Source organism: Neomonachus schauinslandi, chromosome 13 (assembly GCF_002201575.2).
Source record: "Neomonachus schauinslandi chromosome 13, ASM220157v2, whole genome shotgun sequence".
Taxonomy (NCBI): Eukaryota; Metazoa; Chordata; class Mammalia; order Carnivora; family Phocidae; genus Neomonachus; species Neomonachus schauinslandi.
The window spans coordinates 8,901,069-8,914,573 of NC_058415.1; the positions used below are offsets into that span (position 1 = coordinate 8,901,069).

A 13,505-nucleotide genomic window follows, 5' to 3' on the forward strand; every position below is an offset into this window, starting at 1 on the left:
TCCCCGCCGAGCAGGGAGCCCAATGTGGGACTCGATCCTGGGACTCCGGGATCATGACCTGAGCTGAAGGCAGTCGCTTAACCAACTGAGCCACCCAGGCGCCCTGGGTTTTTTTATTACAAGCCAATGTAGTAATGGTCACATGGCTAACCGTGTTGAATCCCAAAGCAGCAACATATAAATGCCATGAAAATTAGGACTTCAAATCAGCTCCTCTGGAGCCCAGCAGAGCTTGGCAAAAACCAACCACTGCCAAAGACTGGATCACATCCTTTGTTGGATGCTGAAATGGTCTTTAGTGAGACTTCTATTTTATGTTGCAGGGTCCTCACTCAGCTATCTTTCTGTCAGAGTAATAACCTATGTCCTTCTTGCAATCCCAGCATTTTAGCAAGATAAAGGCGATAATCTCAGTGTCAAACATTTAGAATCAAAAGCCCAAATGGGAGTTGTGGATTTCACCCCTGCAGAAAGAAAGGCCCTCTAGTGTCTTCCCTGAGGCTTCCCCATGCAGACGTAGCAGAGCAAGTATAGCTTGATAGGAGTCTTCTCTTACCAGTATCCACCATCTCACGTGTGACCCATTTTAGAGATTATCATGACCCACCAAGCTCTGGCAGGCAGTTGAATTTGCCACCCTGATTTGGTTCAGCTACCTTTAAGTCTTTCCTTTTATTAGGATATTAAACAGAGGAAGGCACTAAAGCCCAAAGTCACTTATCTGGTTAATGTTGCTGTAGAAAGCCTTCTAAAATGGCACCCAATGGTTCCTACCTCTTGCTGTCCACTCCTTGTATAATCTATGTCCTTTGTGTGGCCGCTCAATCTAGGGACTTCTAAGAAACAGAAAACAGGAAAAATGATAGGATCTCACTTCCCAGAATAGGTTATATGAGACTGACTTCTGTCTTCCTTGCACTCTCTCTTGCTACTCTCATCCTATTGACTTCTTGGCTTCTTCACTTTGATGAACCAAGCTGCCATGTTAAAGAGTTCAATGTAGCAAGCAGCTAAGGATGGCATCTGACCAATACCAAGCAAGAAACAGATGTCCTCAGTCCAACAGTTTATGAGAAACTGAATCCTGCCAACAACCAGTGAATGAACTTGGAAAATAGGTCCTGCTGCCCTTAATCAAGCCTTGATGTGGCCCAACGCAAACCTTGACTATAACTTCCTATGAGATCCTGGGCTAACCCCTTGATTGCAGCTTATGGAGAAACCCAGGAGCAGAAGACCCAGCAAAGCCACACCCAGATTCCTGACCCATAGAAACTGAGATAATAGAAGTTGTTGTTTTAAGTCACTCAGTTTGTAGCACTTGGTTATGCCATTAAAAATGTTCTGGTACCAAATCTAGTGGGTATTCCCCACACCAACAAGCAATTCTCTGAGGAAGGCTTTTCCACAAAGCACAAAGTAATTATCCAGAACTCAATTCTGACACTTACTGACCCAGAGACACCAACAGATTCCACAGATAAGGGCTCAGTCCTGCAACAGTGCCCCACCCCCAACACCCACGTCACAAGCCAAGATTGTTATCTGTGCTTCTGACTAACCTACTTTCAACTGGAGGTTCCAGTGATCGCCCTCTCCAACCAATCCCAAGTCCACTATGTTATGTGTATTTTCAACCGGACTGGCTGTACTTCAGAGGTTCCCATGACCCCCTTCTCGGGTTTAAGTAGTTTGCCAGAATGGCTCACTGAACTCAGAAACCATTTTAGTTACTGAATCAAACGTTTATTAGAAAAAGATGTAACTCAAGGACAACCAGATCGCAGAGATGCATAGAGTAAGGTGTATGGGGAAGAGTTCAGAGCTCCCCTGCCCTCTGTTTGCCACTCTCTCAGCACCTCCATGTGTTCACCAACATGGAAGATAACCAAAACTGTTCTTTGGGGTTTTTAAGAGAGGCTTGATTACACAGACATGACTGGTTAATTCACTGGCCATTGGCAATTGACTCAACTCTAGCCCCTCGCACCTCTTTTGGTTGGAGGTAGGACTACAAGTTCCAACCCTCTCATCACATGGTTGGGACTCCCAGAATCCAGTCTCCATTCTCAGGTGGGCTCCCAAAGTCAGCCCCTTTCACCTAACAGAAACACATTTTTTTTTTTAAGATTTTATTTATTTATTTGAGAGAGAGAATGAGAGAGAGCACATGAGAGGGGGGAGGGTCAGAGGGAGAAGCAGACTCCCCGCTGAGCAGGGAGCCAGACGCGGGACTCGATCCAGGGACTCCAGGATCATGACCTGAGCCAAAGGCAGTCGCTTAACCAACTGAGCCACCCAGGCGCCCCAGAAACACATTTTTCTTATTACTCAGGAAATTCCAAGGGTTTTTAGAGCTTATGCCAGAAACAGAGGTGAAGACCAAATATTTATTTCTTTGTGTAAATCACAGTATCACAGCAGCTCTAGATCACTAATAAAATGGCAGAGTAAGAAGTAGAACCTCGACCCCCTTCCTTCCATACACTGTGGGCACCGGCACTCTTGAGCCCCTTTGATTAGCCAGCAGACATCCGTGCTATCAGGCCCAGAATAAAAAGAGTTGTCCTTTTTTGGCTAGACGAGAAACTTCACAAGCATTAAAATAGCTGCAATTGATCAAAAATTAAATGGAGCAAGATAGAATATAAAAAGGAACACAAGTCACTAGAGTGTTACGCTTGCAATTATCTCTGTTTTTAGGGAGGGAAGTTTGGTTCTTGAAAGTTACTTTCAGAGGAAGTTTGTCCACATTGGAGCCAAAGTGGCTGGGGGGGGGGGGGTGCCAAAAAAATCCTATCTCCCTGACCCCACTGTCCCTAGCAGAGCAGGAGGCTTTCTCAGCCCAGGAGGGAAGCTATAGGTGGGAAAAGTCCATGTGGAACCACCCAGCTGATCATTTGACATTGCCAGATCCCATGTCCATTGGACATGAACTGGAAGGGTGGGGCCCTGGTCCCCACATCAGGAGCACCCTCCAGTCTCCAGCCTCGATCATCCATCAGGACTCCCTTTCATGGCCTTGGCTTGGGGCCCGCCCTTCCATCCCACCATCTTCGGAGACTGTGAACAATTCCCTCCCTTCATTTATTGCTTCTGTGAAGTGTAACTTCATCACGTTTCTCCAGAGTCTTCTTTTTCTAGGTTATATAAATTTAGCTCTTCACCCTCCTTCACAGCTTGCCCTCCAATCCTCTTGCTAGTTGATTAATTTTTCTTCATTTCTTACACATATGCCCAGGTATACACCCTTCTGCAGGGTAAAAGTCATGGGAAACAAGACGAAAGACATTGTGAAAAAGCTGAAATTCACCATGCAAAGGGGGGAGAAATAGGAAGCTTCTTTTAGTCTGATAGTAAGTGCATGGAAACTTGTTTAGGGAAAGCCCATGACAAGAAGGTCATTTGGAAAAGCTTCTGGTTTTTGTAAATTGTATTCAAGTTCTTCCTCAAGATAGAGAGTTCTAATTAAGATCAGCCTATGTTTTCACCATGTGCCAGAGGATTAGGGTTAAGAGATTTATCTTCCTCTTGTACTCCTAACTCTACCCCTATGCTCTGATCTCTCCCTGAGTCGCTCTCCCTGCACCCATGTGCATCTCCACCAACTCAAACCAACTCCAAGGCAGGGAAACAGAAGATCCAGCCTCCCTAGGGGTGAAGGCAAGGACAAGAATGCTAACACTAACCCTTACCCCTAGGTAACTTTGTCTACTTGCAAAGTCCTACAGGGGGTATATACCCTCCTTATCCCAACTGTGAGCTTCCTAGCCCCCAGGTACCTATATCTGGGTGGCACACCTTGGATATCTTTTTAAGATATGAGAGAGAGAGAGGTTTGCATACTAGGGGGTGGGGTGGAGAGGGTTGTGGAGGGGATTGGGACAAGCAGACTCCACACTGACTGCAGAGCCTGATGCAAGGCTCAATCTCATGACCCTGAGATCTTGACCGGAGCGAAACCAAGAGTCAGACACTTACCTGACTGAGCCACGCAGGCACCCACACCTTGGTTGTTTTAATTGCACTATGGAAATTACTGGAGACCCAATCCAACTATGCCTTGGTTTTATTTTTCTAGAAACCCTCTTGAAACCCAAGTTCTTTTCCTGTTATGATGTAAAAAGCTTTGTTTCATTTCTCTCCCTTTCTCCTTGCTCCTTAATCAGTTTTAAGGAGTTGGAAATGAAAATACTTTTGTCATCCAGGACTTAAGTGGTCACTTTTGGCATCAGAGGCCGAGGAAAATGACCATCTTCTTTCTAGACTTTGCCTCTTACAGGATCCAGGCATTCAGTGCTTCATACTTCCCAAGATGCGATTTGACACAGAATGAAATCTAGGGCACAGTACTGTGTTTTTGTTTTGTTTTTTAACAGCTTCATGGTTACACATTTACTTCAGAATCCAACAACTTCCGGAGTTTTACTTTGTGCTGTCCAAGTGTGGTTACCCCAAAACGGTCACCACCACCATGAGAGGTGGAATAATGGGATCTTCCACCATTATTTCATTATGCATCTTTTAGCTCTTATGCTATTACTTGTATTTTGTGGCTTTTCTACTTAAAGGTGTTGTTGATCTTTGCCGGAACTAAAATGTATTCTAAGAAATGCCCAACTGCATTATTCTGCACCCATAATGGCTTAGCCTGATTAATAGGTTCTCTGGGTTTGCCTAATTTGATTTTGAGAAGGTCATAGTGTTTGGCAGCTGGCCTCAGCTGGGCTGTTTATCAGGTAACGAGGAAGGATGGAGGCAGGTGTTGCTAAAGAGATCAGGGTTGGCATGCCTTGTGCGTGGCCCAAGTTTAAGCAGAGGGGGAAGGAGGGGGGGGGGTACATCAAGGTTGTGATAGACTGAATTGTCCCCCTAAAATTCATATGTTGAAGTTGTAACCCCCAATAATTGAGTGTCACTGTATTTGGAGATCATTACTTCTTCAAAAAGACCTTAAGTTAAAATGAGGTCTTTAGGTTGGGACCTAATCCAATACAGATTAGCATCCTTCTAAGAGAAGATTAGCACATACAAAGAGAAATGCCAGGGACGCACAAGTACAGAGCAAAGTGCTCATGTCTCACTATGTGAAGACCTATTGAGAAAGTAGCCATCTGAGCCAAGAAGAGATCTCAGGAGAAACGAAACCTGTCAACACCTTGATCTTGGACCTCGAGCTTCCAGGACTAGGAGAAAACCAGTTTCTGTTGTTTAAGCCCCACAATCTGTGCTGTTTTATTATGCAACGCTACCAAACTAACATGTCAAGGTAAGGAAAAAGATCAAAAGAAAGTGAACACACCAAGTGGCGGGAACTGGGTGAGACAGAATAGGAATCTGATCATCAGAGGATAATCAGATGCAGCCCGGCAGACAGACCTGACCTAAGGCAGACTGTAAATTCCTCAGACTGTTTCCTCCAACTCTTCAGCTTATAGAGCTGGCTCTTTGGAGAGACACCCAGAGACCATGACGAGTAAAAATGACCAAGTCTAATGTAGGCTTTGCCCATCTCAGGTACAACAAAATGGATCCTTTCTTTGTTCTGTGAGCAAGAGAAGGGGACTTATCAAGAAGGAAGTGCTTAGGGAAGGAGAGATGGCAGATGAACAAACCAGGTCTCCTTCAGCATTAGGATGAACCTGCACAGATGAGAAAGTGGATACATTGGTGCTATGGGTTCCATAAGTGACATCTGTGGTAGCAGAGCAAGGCACCCCCCTCCCAAAGATGTCCATGTCCCAATCTCCCACACCTGTGACTTCAGGTACCTCGCATGGCAAAGAGACTTTTCAAATGTGATTAAAAGGATGAACCTTGAAATGGTGAGATTATTTTAGATTATTGGGGCAGGTCCAATGGAACCATAAAGATCCTTAGAGAGAGACCATAGGGGCACAGAAGGTGATGTGTCTACGCTACCGAAGGTTGGAGCAATGCACTTTGGACACGGAGGCAGGGGGTTGCAAGTGGGCGAATGCAGGCAGCTTCTAGAAGCTGGGAAACACAAGCAAAGAGCATCTTCTCCAGAAGGAATCAGCCCTGCCTATCCCTTACTTTACCTGGGTGAGACGGATTTTGGAATTCTGACTTCCAGAACTTTAGGGGAATGCTGTGTGGTCCTGTGAGCCTGTAAATTCTCACACTGGTCCCAGCTCTGAGGGCTGCTCCTGGCCCAAGGGTCCAAGCGTCGAGCAAGAGCTACACTTTCCGCTACACCTGTCCTACCAGCCTGGACATCTTCAAGGCATTCAGCAAAAAGATTTGGCTTGGGCCTGAACTTAAATGACTCTTCAGGAAAATCCCAACACCGTGCTATGGGCTTTGGATGCTACGGGCTCTAACCTCATGACTGTGTCAAGTCCTATTACTCCCATTTCCCAGATGAAAAAAGGGACACACCAGAGAGACAAAACAGAGACCACCACATCCAAGGTCATAGAAACCAAGGCCCATCTACTTCCCAAGCCACACAAAGACAAATGCTTGTGGGGTCAAGATTCTTTTTAGTGAGTCTTCTGATGTTGACACATCGTCCACTAGATGAAGCACAGCAGGAATCTCATGACAAACACAGTAATTTTACAGGATTTGCTTTCGATTGTTATAATGTGTGCAGCAGTTTGGTTTAATGAGATTTGGAGTCTGAGAGACCTCATCGAATACCTGCTCTAACTCTGAGATCTTGAGCATATAGCAGAGTGGCTATTAACATCAAGTTATATGTAACCTTCAACTCCATACTCCCATCCCTGGGAATATAGCCCATAGAAATTAAAGGGCCCGTCACTTGGAACTATACTTACAAGGATAATTACTGTCTATTTGTTTTTAGTGAAGTGAAAAAGTGGATGCTTATCATAGGGGACTGGCTGAATAAATGGAAAATATCCAAACCATGGAATATGGAGCTAGATCTACAGGAGGGTAAGTTGGGAAGAATTCTACAAAGTATCATATAGTGAGAAAGACAAACTACATTTAAGTGTATGACAAAAATCCACCCCTTTTTAAGTCAGTGACAAAACCCCCATGCTTGACATTATATAAGGAAATAAAAGTATTGAGTGATACCAGACAAAATTTGATATCCATTCTTAATTTCTAGAAATTGCAATCGCCATAAAATAGTGTTAGATAAATAACTCTGTAACAAGATAAAATCCTCCTATCATAATCCCAAAGCTAGCATTCTGTTTAACAGGAAGCACTAGAAACCTTACCATTAAAGTCAGAAATAGAATTTGATGTTGTGCTAGAGAGTAATGGCCAACAAAACTAGGTAACAGAAAGTTATTATCCTAATTCTAAAAATTGGAAAGGAGCATGAAAAATTATTTGCAGATGGTAGGACTGTATACTTGGCAAATGAAAAACTGAAAAGCTACCATAACCAGTAAGAGATTCATAAACACTTTAGGGATATGAAATAGATACATTAGCTTTCACATACACTGTGTGTGTGTGTGTGTGTGTGTGTATGCATACACACACAACCACCACATAGATAAGGCAACATGAGTATAGCAACCAAATCAGGAATTAAAATAATACTATGTAGGGGCCACAGAACAGAAACTTCACAATACTCCTCAAGACTAAAGAACACTTTAAAAATGAAAACACACACCGTGACTGAGAGGTGAATTTTCCATACCCTCATTTGCAAGTTTAATATACTCCAATACCTACAAGTTTAGTTTAAAAAAAGAAAAAAGATCAACAACTAGATAATGGGATTCCAAACCTCATATGGAAACAGGAGATGGAATAACCAGGAAAACTCTGAAAAAGAAAAATTGGGGAGGAAAGGGGGGGCGGGAGTTAGTCACACTAGATGTTAAAACATGTAAAATGTTCAGTTATTTAAACAGTATGGTAATGTATGAATAGACAGATGGATAGAAGGGAATAGAAAGTCCAAAAAAGACCTATACAGACCTATCTGTAGAAACTTGAATAGATTAAAGAAGGCATCTCAGTCAGGAAATGATTCAATAAAAGGATACCGGGATTGGATAACTACCTAGAAATATGTTAAGACTAGATGCACACTGGGGCACCTGGGTGGCTCAGTCGTTAAGCGCCTGCCTTCGGCTCAGGTCATGGTCCCAGGGTCCTGGGATCGAGCCCCGCATCGGGCTCCCTGCTCCGCGGGAAGCCTGCTTCTCTCTCTCCCACTCCCCCTGCTTGTGTTCCCTCTCTTACTGTGTCTCTCTGTCAAATAAATAAACAAAATCTTAAAAAAAAAAGACTAGATGCGCACTTCACCCTCCACTGTGGAGTGGTTTCCAAATGGATAGAAGACTTAAATGCAAACACTGAAGTCACAATCTAGACAAAAACAGGGGAGAACTAGAACACTGGAGCAGTAAGGATCTAATGAGAGCTCAGATTAGAAATGATTAGAGACTGGTAAACTGGACTCTTAAAATAATTTCTCCGTGAGAAAAACATCATACTTAAGGTCAAAAGATAAACCAGGAAAAAGAACTTGCAATTCCTATCACAAAAGGCTAACTCCATCGTATATGAAAGGGTACCCAATAGAAAAAAATGGACCAAAGGTAGGCATAGATAATTCACCAGAAAGGAAAAACAAGGATCTTCCAAACATGAAAAGATGCTCAACTTCATCTCAGGATAAGTAAGTCAAACTACCCGGACTTAGCAATTTTCATCTATCAGACTGGCCAAAAAATATCTGAAATTTGGATAAAAACCATTGGCAAGATTATAGGGAAACAAAAACCTTGCATTCTGCTGGGGAGAGGACAAACTGGCCCAACCCATGGAAGCAGGTGGACAGAATCAACCTTTCTTTACCTGGGATTCAGCAATCCACCCCCCCCCCCAACATGCTAGCACTCGGAAATAAACAAGGACACGGGAGGGTCTATTTATTTCCACATGGTGTGCAAAAGCAAAAAAATTGAAAAATTGTCTAATCAAGAACTGGTTAATTATGGAATTCATCTTTAGAAATTAAATGGAAACAACGTAGCTCTTTAAAAAGAATTAAAGTCTCATGCTACGATTTGTAAAGATGTACAAAATAGAGTTAAGTGGGGGTGGGGGAGGAAGCAAGACATAGGAGAGCATCCATAGGCTGCCTTGGGTGTAAAGAGAAATAGACCCGTACACATGTAAAAACCCTCCAGAAGGAGTCCTAGATTAATAACAGTGCTGTTTAATAGTTTTTGCTTTTTTAGGTAAATATATGACCTATTCCAGAATTAAATATTTCAGAGTTTTTCCATGTTTTTGTCATTAACATACATTATTTATAAAGAAAAGGCTTTTTTATTTTGAGCAAAACAAAAAAAAAAACCCCACAAAACTTTGAAATTAGAGTAAGTGCCTTTAAATTCTGGTTCTACCTCTCAGTAGCTGTGTGACTTTGGGCAATATATTTAACCCTTGACACCTGACCTCTAAAACGCATAGAATAATACCTCCTGGGTTGTTGCGACAATGCGACAATGCGCTGGGATAATGACCTTTTAAGGATTGGGCCCAGAGTAAACCCTCAATAAATAACACTTATTATTCCCTCCCGGGGTTGCTCTGGAGATAAGGACAGGAAATAAATAGCTAAAGCTACTGGTGCGGAGCTAGTGCTCCATGAATATTCACGCCATCCCCTCGGCTTCCAGCTCCTATATGGCCCACCTCATGATAGGCCTCGTTGCTGGCTGGTGTATCCCACATCTCAACCAAGTTCCAGAATGATCTTTCTTGACAGTGTGCCATCATAAAGCCAAGAAAAGCTAAAAGCTGGAAATAGGGATCAATTACATGCTTCAGAGGCCGTTCACTCTTCTTACAGGGAACTTCTCTAATAATTGTCAATTGTCAAAAGCCGGATCAGGTCCTGAGCTGCTTGGCAAGAAATGGAATTAAAACACAGCTGAGGAATCTCAGTGATCAAATCCTGATGTAGTTAACAGCTCTGCTTAGAAACTTTGCATTTCTGACCTGCTAAACTTTAGAAGATACGCAAAATCAATCAACCTATGCTTTTCAGACCCCTCACCCGCCCCTCAACCCCGCCTCAGTGTTAACATTTGAGTTGAACCATCTTCGATTCTATCTAAGGACAAATCATAACTCAGAGCAGGAGACTGGTCACTAATCTAGTATCTATTAAGTTCCTGGTAAGTGCGGAGCATGATGCTTGTCTCCGCACATGGTATGAAGTGAATAAAAGTTATGGCTTTGCTGTGAAAACCGACCTGAGTAATACCAAGTAAAACCAATTCTTTAGAGCAGGAAAACGAAGTGTCCTTTATTCCAGTCGTATTTAAGATTTTTCTATGAACAGAGATTTTATCAATTATTAATATAAAAGAGGCAGGAAAGGTCAACCTACTTGGGAGAGGGAGCTTCCAAATTTTTGAAACACCGGTTATAGGTAAATAATGCATGTTGATTTTTAATCATTCCTCTGTGTAAGCACAGATATTTAAAAAATTATTTTTCTTAAACACAAGAACAGATTACTGTGACTGCACCGCCCCCTTCACCCCACAGGGCTCAGAGGTGGCCGAGTCCGAGCCCAGCAAAGTCCCCTTTGTGCTGCTCCAGCCATGGGTCCAGCATCCTGGCCTTGAGATTGAACCTCAAGGTCAGCTCAAGGTCACCTTCAGGTTTCAGGGCATAGAAAGGGAACGTATTGGCCAGGTCCTAGACTGCAGGGAAGCTGTATTTCCTGTCCTCTGGGCTGGTCTTGGCATCGCTCACAGCCTTCCTTGGGAGAGCAGGGTAGCACCCTCTTGCATGGGGTGCTTGCAGGTACTGAGCCCAGTGTTCTGGCCAATGTATTCTTCTGGCATCTTCAGCAGCCAGAGCACCATAGGACCCAGGTGAGTCCCAGATATGCCATCCATGGGCACATCACCCATGGGCAAGCTCAGCAAACAGCTCTTTCCATCTGGAGCTTTCTGGGGCAGAAGGAGAGGGGTTCTTGAAATAGCAGAACGGCTGCATGCTGGTCACAGCAACTCCAATGTCCTGGAAATATTCCTCCACCTCCCCTTTGCCCTCAAAGTGGTCCAGCCATCAGCTTCTCGATGTTCTCCAGGCCACCGCAGACCACGTAGTGTAGGCCCAGGCACTGGGCCAGATTAGCCAGCAGCTTCGCCGGTTTGACCTCCCGCTCCTAGCTGCCACTTCCCCAGTAGTCAGGGATGATGAAGACAGCGTGGGCCCCAGTCAGGGCCCACACAGCAAGCTGGCCTCATCATCCTGGTCTCCCTGCACCACTTCTGCGGCCTGCAGCCTCAGCTTCTTTGCTGCCCTAGGCCCAGAGTCCCACATCACCATGGCAACCCTGAACATCCCAACTTCCAGGAGCACCCGGGCCACTGAGCCTCCCTGAGCACCTGGGACTCCAAATACCACCACCAGTTTCTCGTCCGCCATGTAAACTAAAAGGAGGAAGGATGGTCCCCGAGGCCTGGGGGCTGTGGGACGCATGGGATCAATGATGGGGACCTGGGATGACCCCACGCATGTACCACTTGGTCCTGATGAGCAACTGGCCGGGGTGGGGGGGGTGACGCCAGGTTTCTAGGACCCTCAGTCGGCTCCACCCCACCCCACCCCCATGCATGACACCCCATCCCCCACCTGACCCCCACTCCCATCGCCAGTCCCACCTCCCCACCCCAGGTAGGAAAACCAAGTTTTAATCATTCTCATCTGTTCAAGAGGGAGCTCTTCTGAGAGTGTTTACCATGCAATACTTTAGAGGCCGAGTTTAATTAACATTTGAAACTATAAAGCTCTTTCAAATAACACACTCTATAATTCCAGTCTCATTTGGCACCTGCGGGGAAAGCACAGTCAGGAGTGAGGAACGGTGACAGGCTCGCTCACTCCCTCCCACCCAACTGCGACAGGGGCATCCATGTGCCCGCTTTACAGACAGTGCTGTGGAGGTGCAAACACACCAGCAGCCACATCCCAGACCTGTTTGCTGCAAGGCACTTGCCCTTTGGCCTCTTCACCCCAATGCCTACTTCCCCGTGCATTTCACGGGAGCCACTAGTGAGAACAAAGGCCAAGGCTAGGTATGCTCAGGTCCACGGCATGGAGCATCGGGGATGGCCAGCTCCTTGCCATGGCCTGCTTGGTGCAGCCACCTGAAACACAAGCCAGGATTTTAGAGCTCACGCCCTTAGAAAGATTGGTTGGCAACTGAGGGGAGGCAATCTACTTTCCAGGCCTTGGGAAGGGGTCCTCCTGGAGTTTGGAACCACCAGCATTTATACGATTGCACTGCATTACGTGCTCCAGGTTCAGGGTATGGTCCCAGCCATATCCCCTGTGCCCCCTCCCCCCATAGCAGGTGCTTCCCGAGCTACCCTTCTTCAAACTCCCGTCCTCCCCACTGTCCCTTACTTCTTCAGACAAGGTTGTAACAACTGAATTCTTGTCGCAGACTTCTGTTTCATATCCGGACTGATTTTTCACTTAGACATTCATCGTTTTAGAAATCCCAGGGCAACTTGGAAGAATTTCCAGGTAGAACTTAACACAAGACTGTTTCATACAAAGTCTTTGCAAAAGTCATTGAATTGGAGGAGTTCTTAACAATGCATTTCCTACAAGCAGCGCGATCCTACCATTTTTTTTAAATTTTTTTATTCTTATGTTAATCCCCATACATTACATCATTAGTTTTAGATGTAGTGCTCCATGATTCATTGTTTGTGCATAACACTCAGTGCTCCATGCAGAATGTGCCCTCCTCAATACCCATCACCAGGCTAACCCATCCTCCCACCCCCCTCCCCTCTAGAACCCTCAGTTTGTTTTTCAGAGTCCATCGTCTCTCATGGTTCGTCTACCCCTCCGATTTCCCCCCCTTCATTCTTCCCCTCCTGCTACCTTCTTCTTCTTCTTTTTTTTCTTAACATGTATTGCATTATTTGTTTCAGAGGTACAGATCTGAGATTCAACAGTCTTGTACAATTCACAGCACTTACCAGAGCACATACCCTCCCCAGTGTCTATTACCCAGTCACCCCCTCCCTCCCACCCCACCCCCCACTCCAGCAACCCTCAGTTTGTTTCCTGCGATTAAGAATTCCTCATATCAGTGAGGTCATATGATACATGTCTTTCTCTGTTTGACTTATTTCGCTCAACATAATACCCTCCAGTTCCATCCACGTCGTTGCAAATGGCAAGATCTCATTCCTTTTGATGGCTGCATAATATTCCATTGTATATATATACCACCTCTTCTTTATCCATTCATCTGTTGATGGACATCTTGGCTCTTTCCACAGTTTGGCTATTGTGGACATTGCTGCTATAAACATCGGGGTGCACGTACCCTTTCGGATCCCTACTTCTGTATCTTTGGTGTAAATACCCAGTAGTGCAATTGCTGGATCATATGGTAGCTCTATTTTCAACTGTTTGAGGAACCTCCATACTGTTTTCCAGAGTGGCTGCACCAGCTTGCATTCCCACCAACAGTGTAGGAGGGTTCC

The 13,505-nt window shown here is 44.8% G+C and overlaps 1 pseudogene; it reads right to left on the reverse strand.

Moving 5' to 3' along the window:
- Window positions 1-10,536: 10,536 nt before the first annotated feature.
- On the reverse strand, window positions 10,537-11,424 carry LOC110584334 (annotated as a pseudogene).
- Window positions 11,425-13,505: the final 2,081 nt, after the last annotated feature.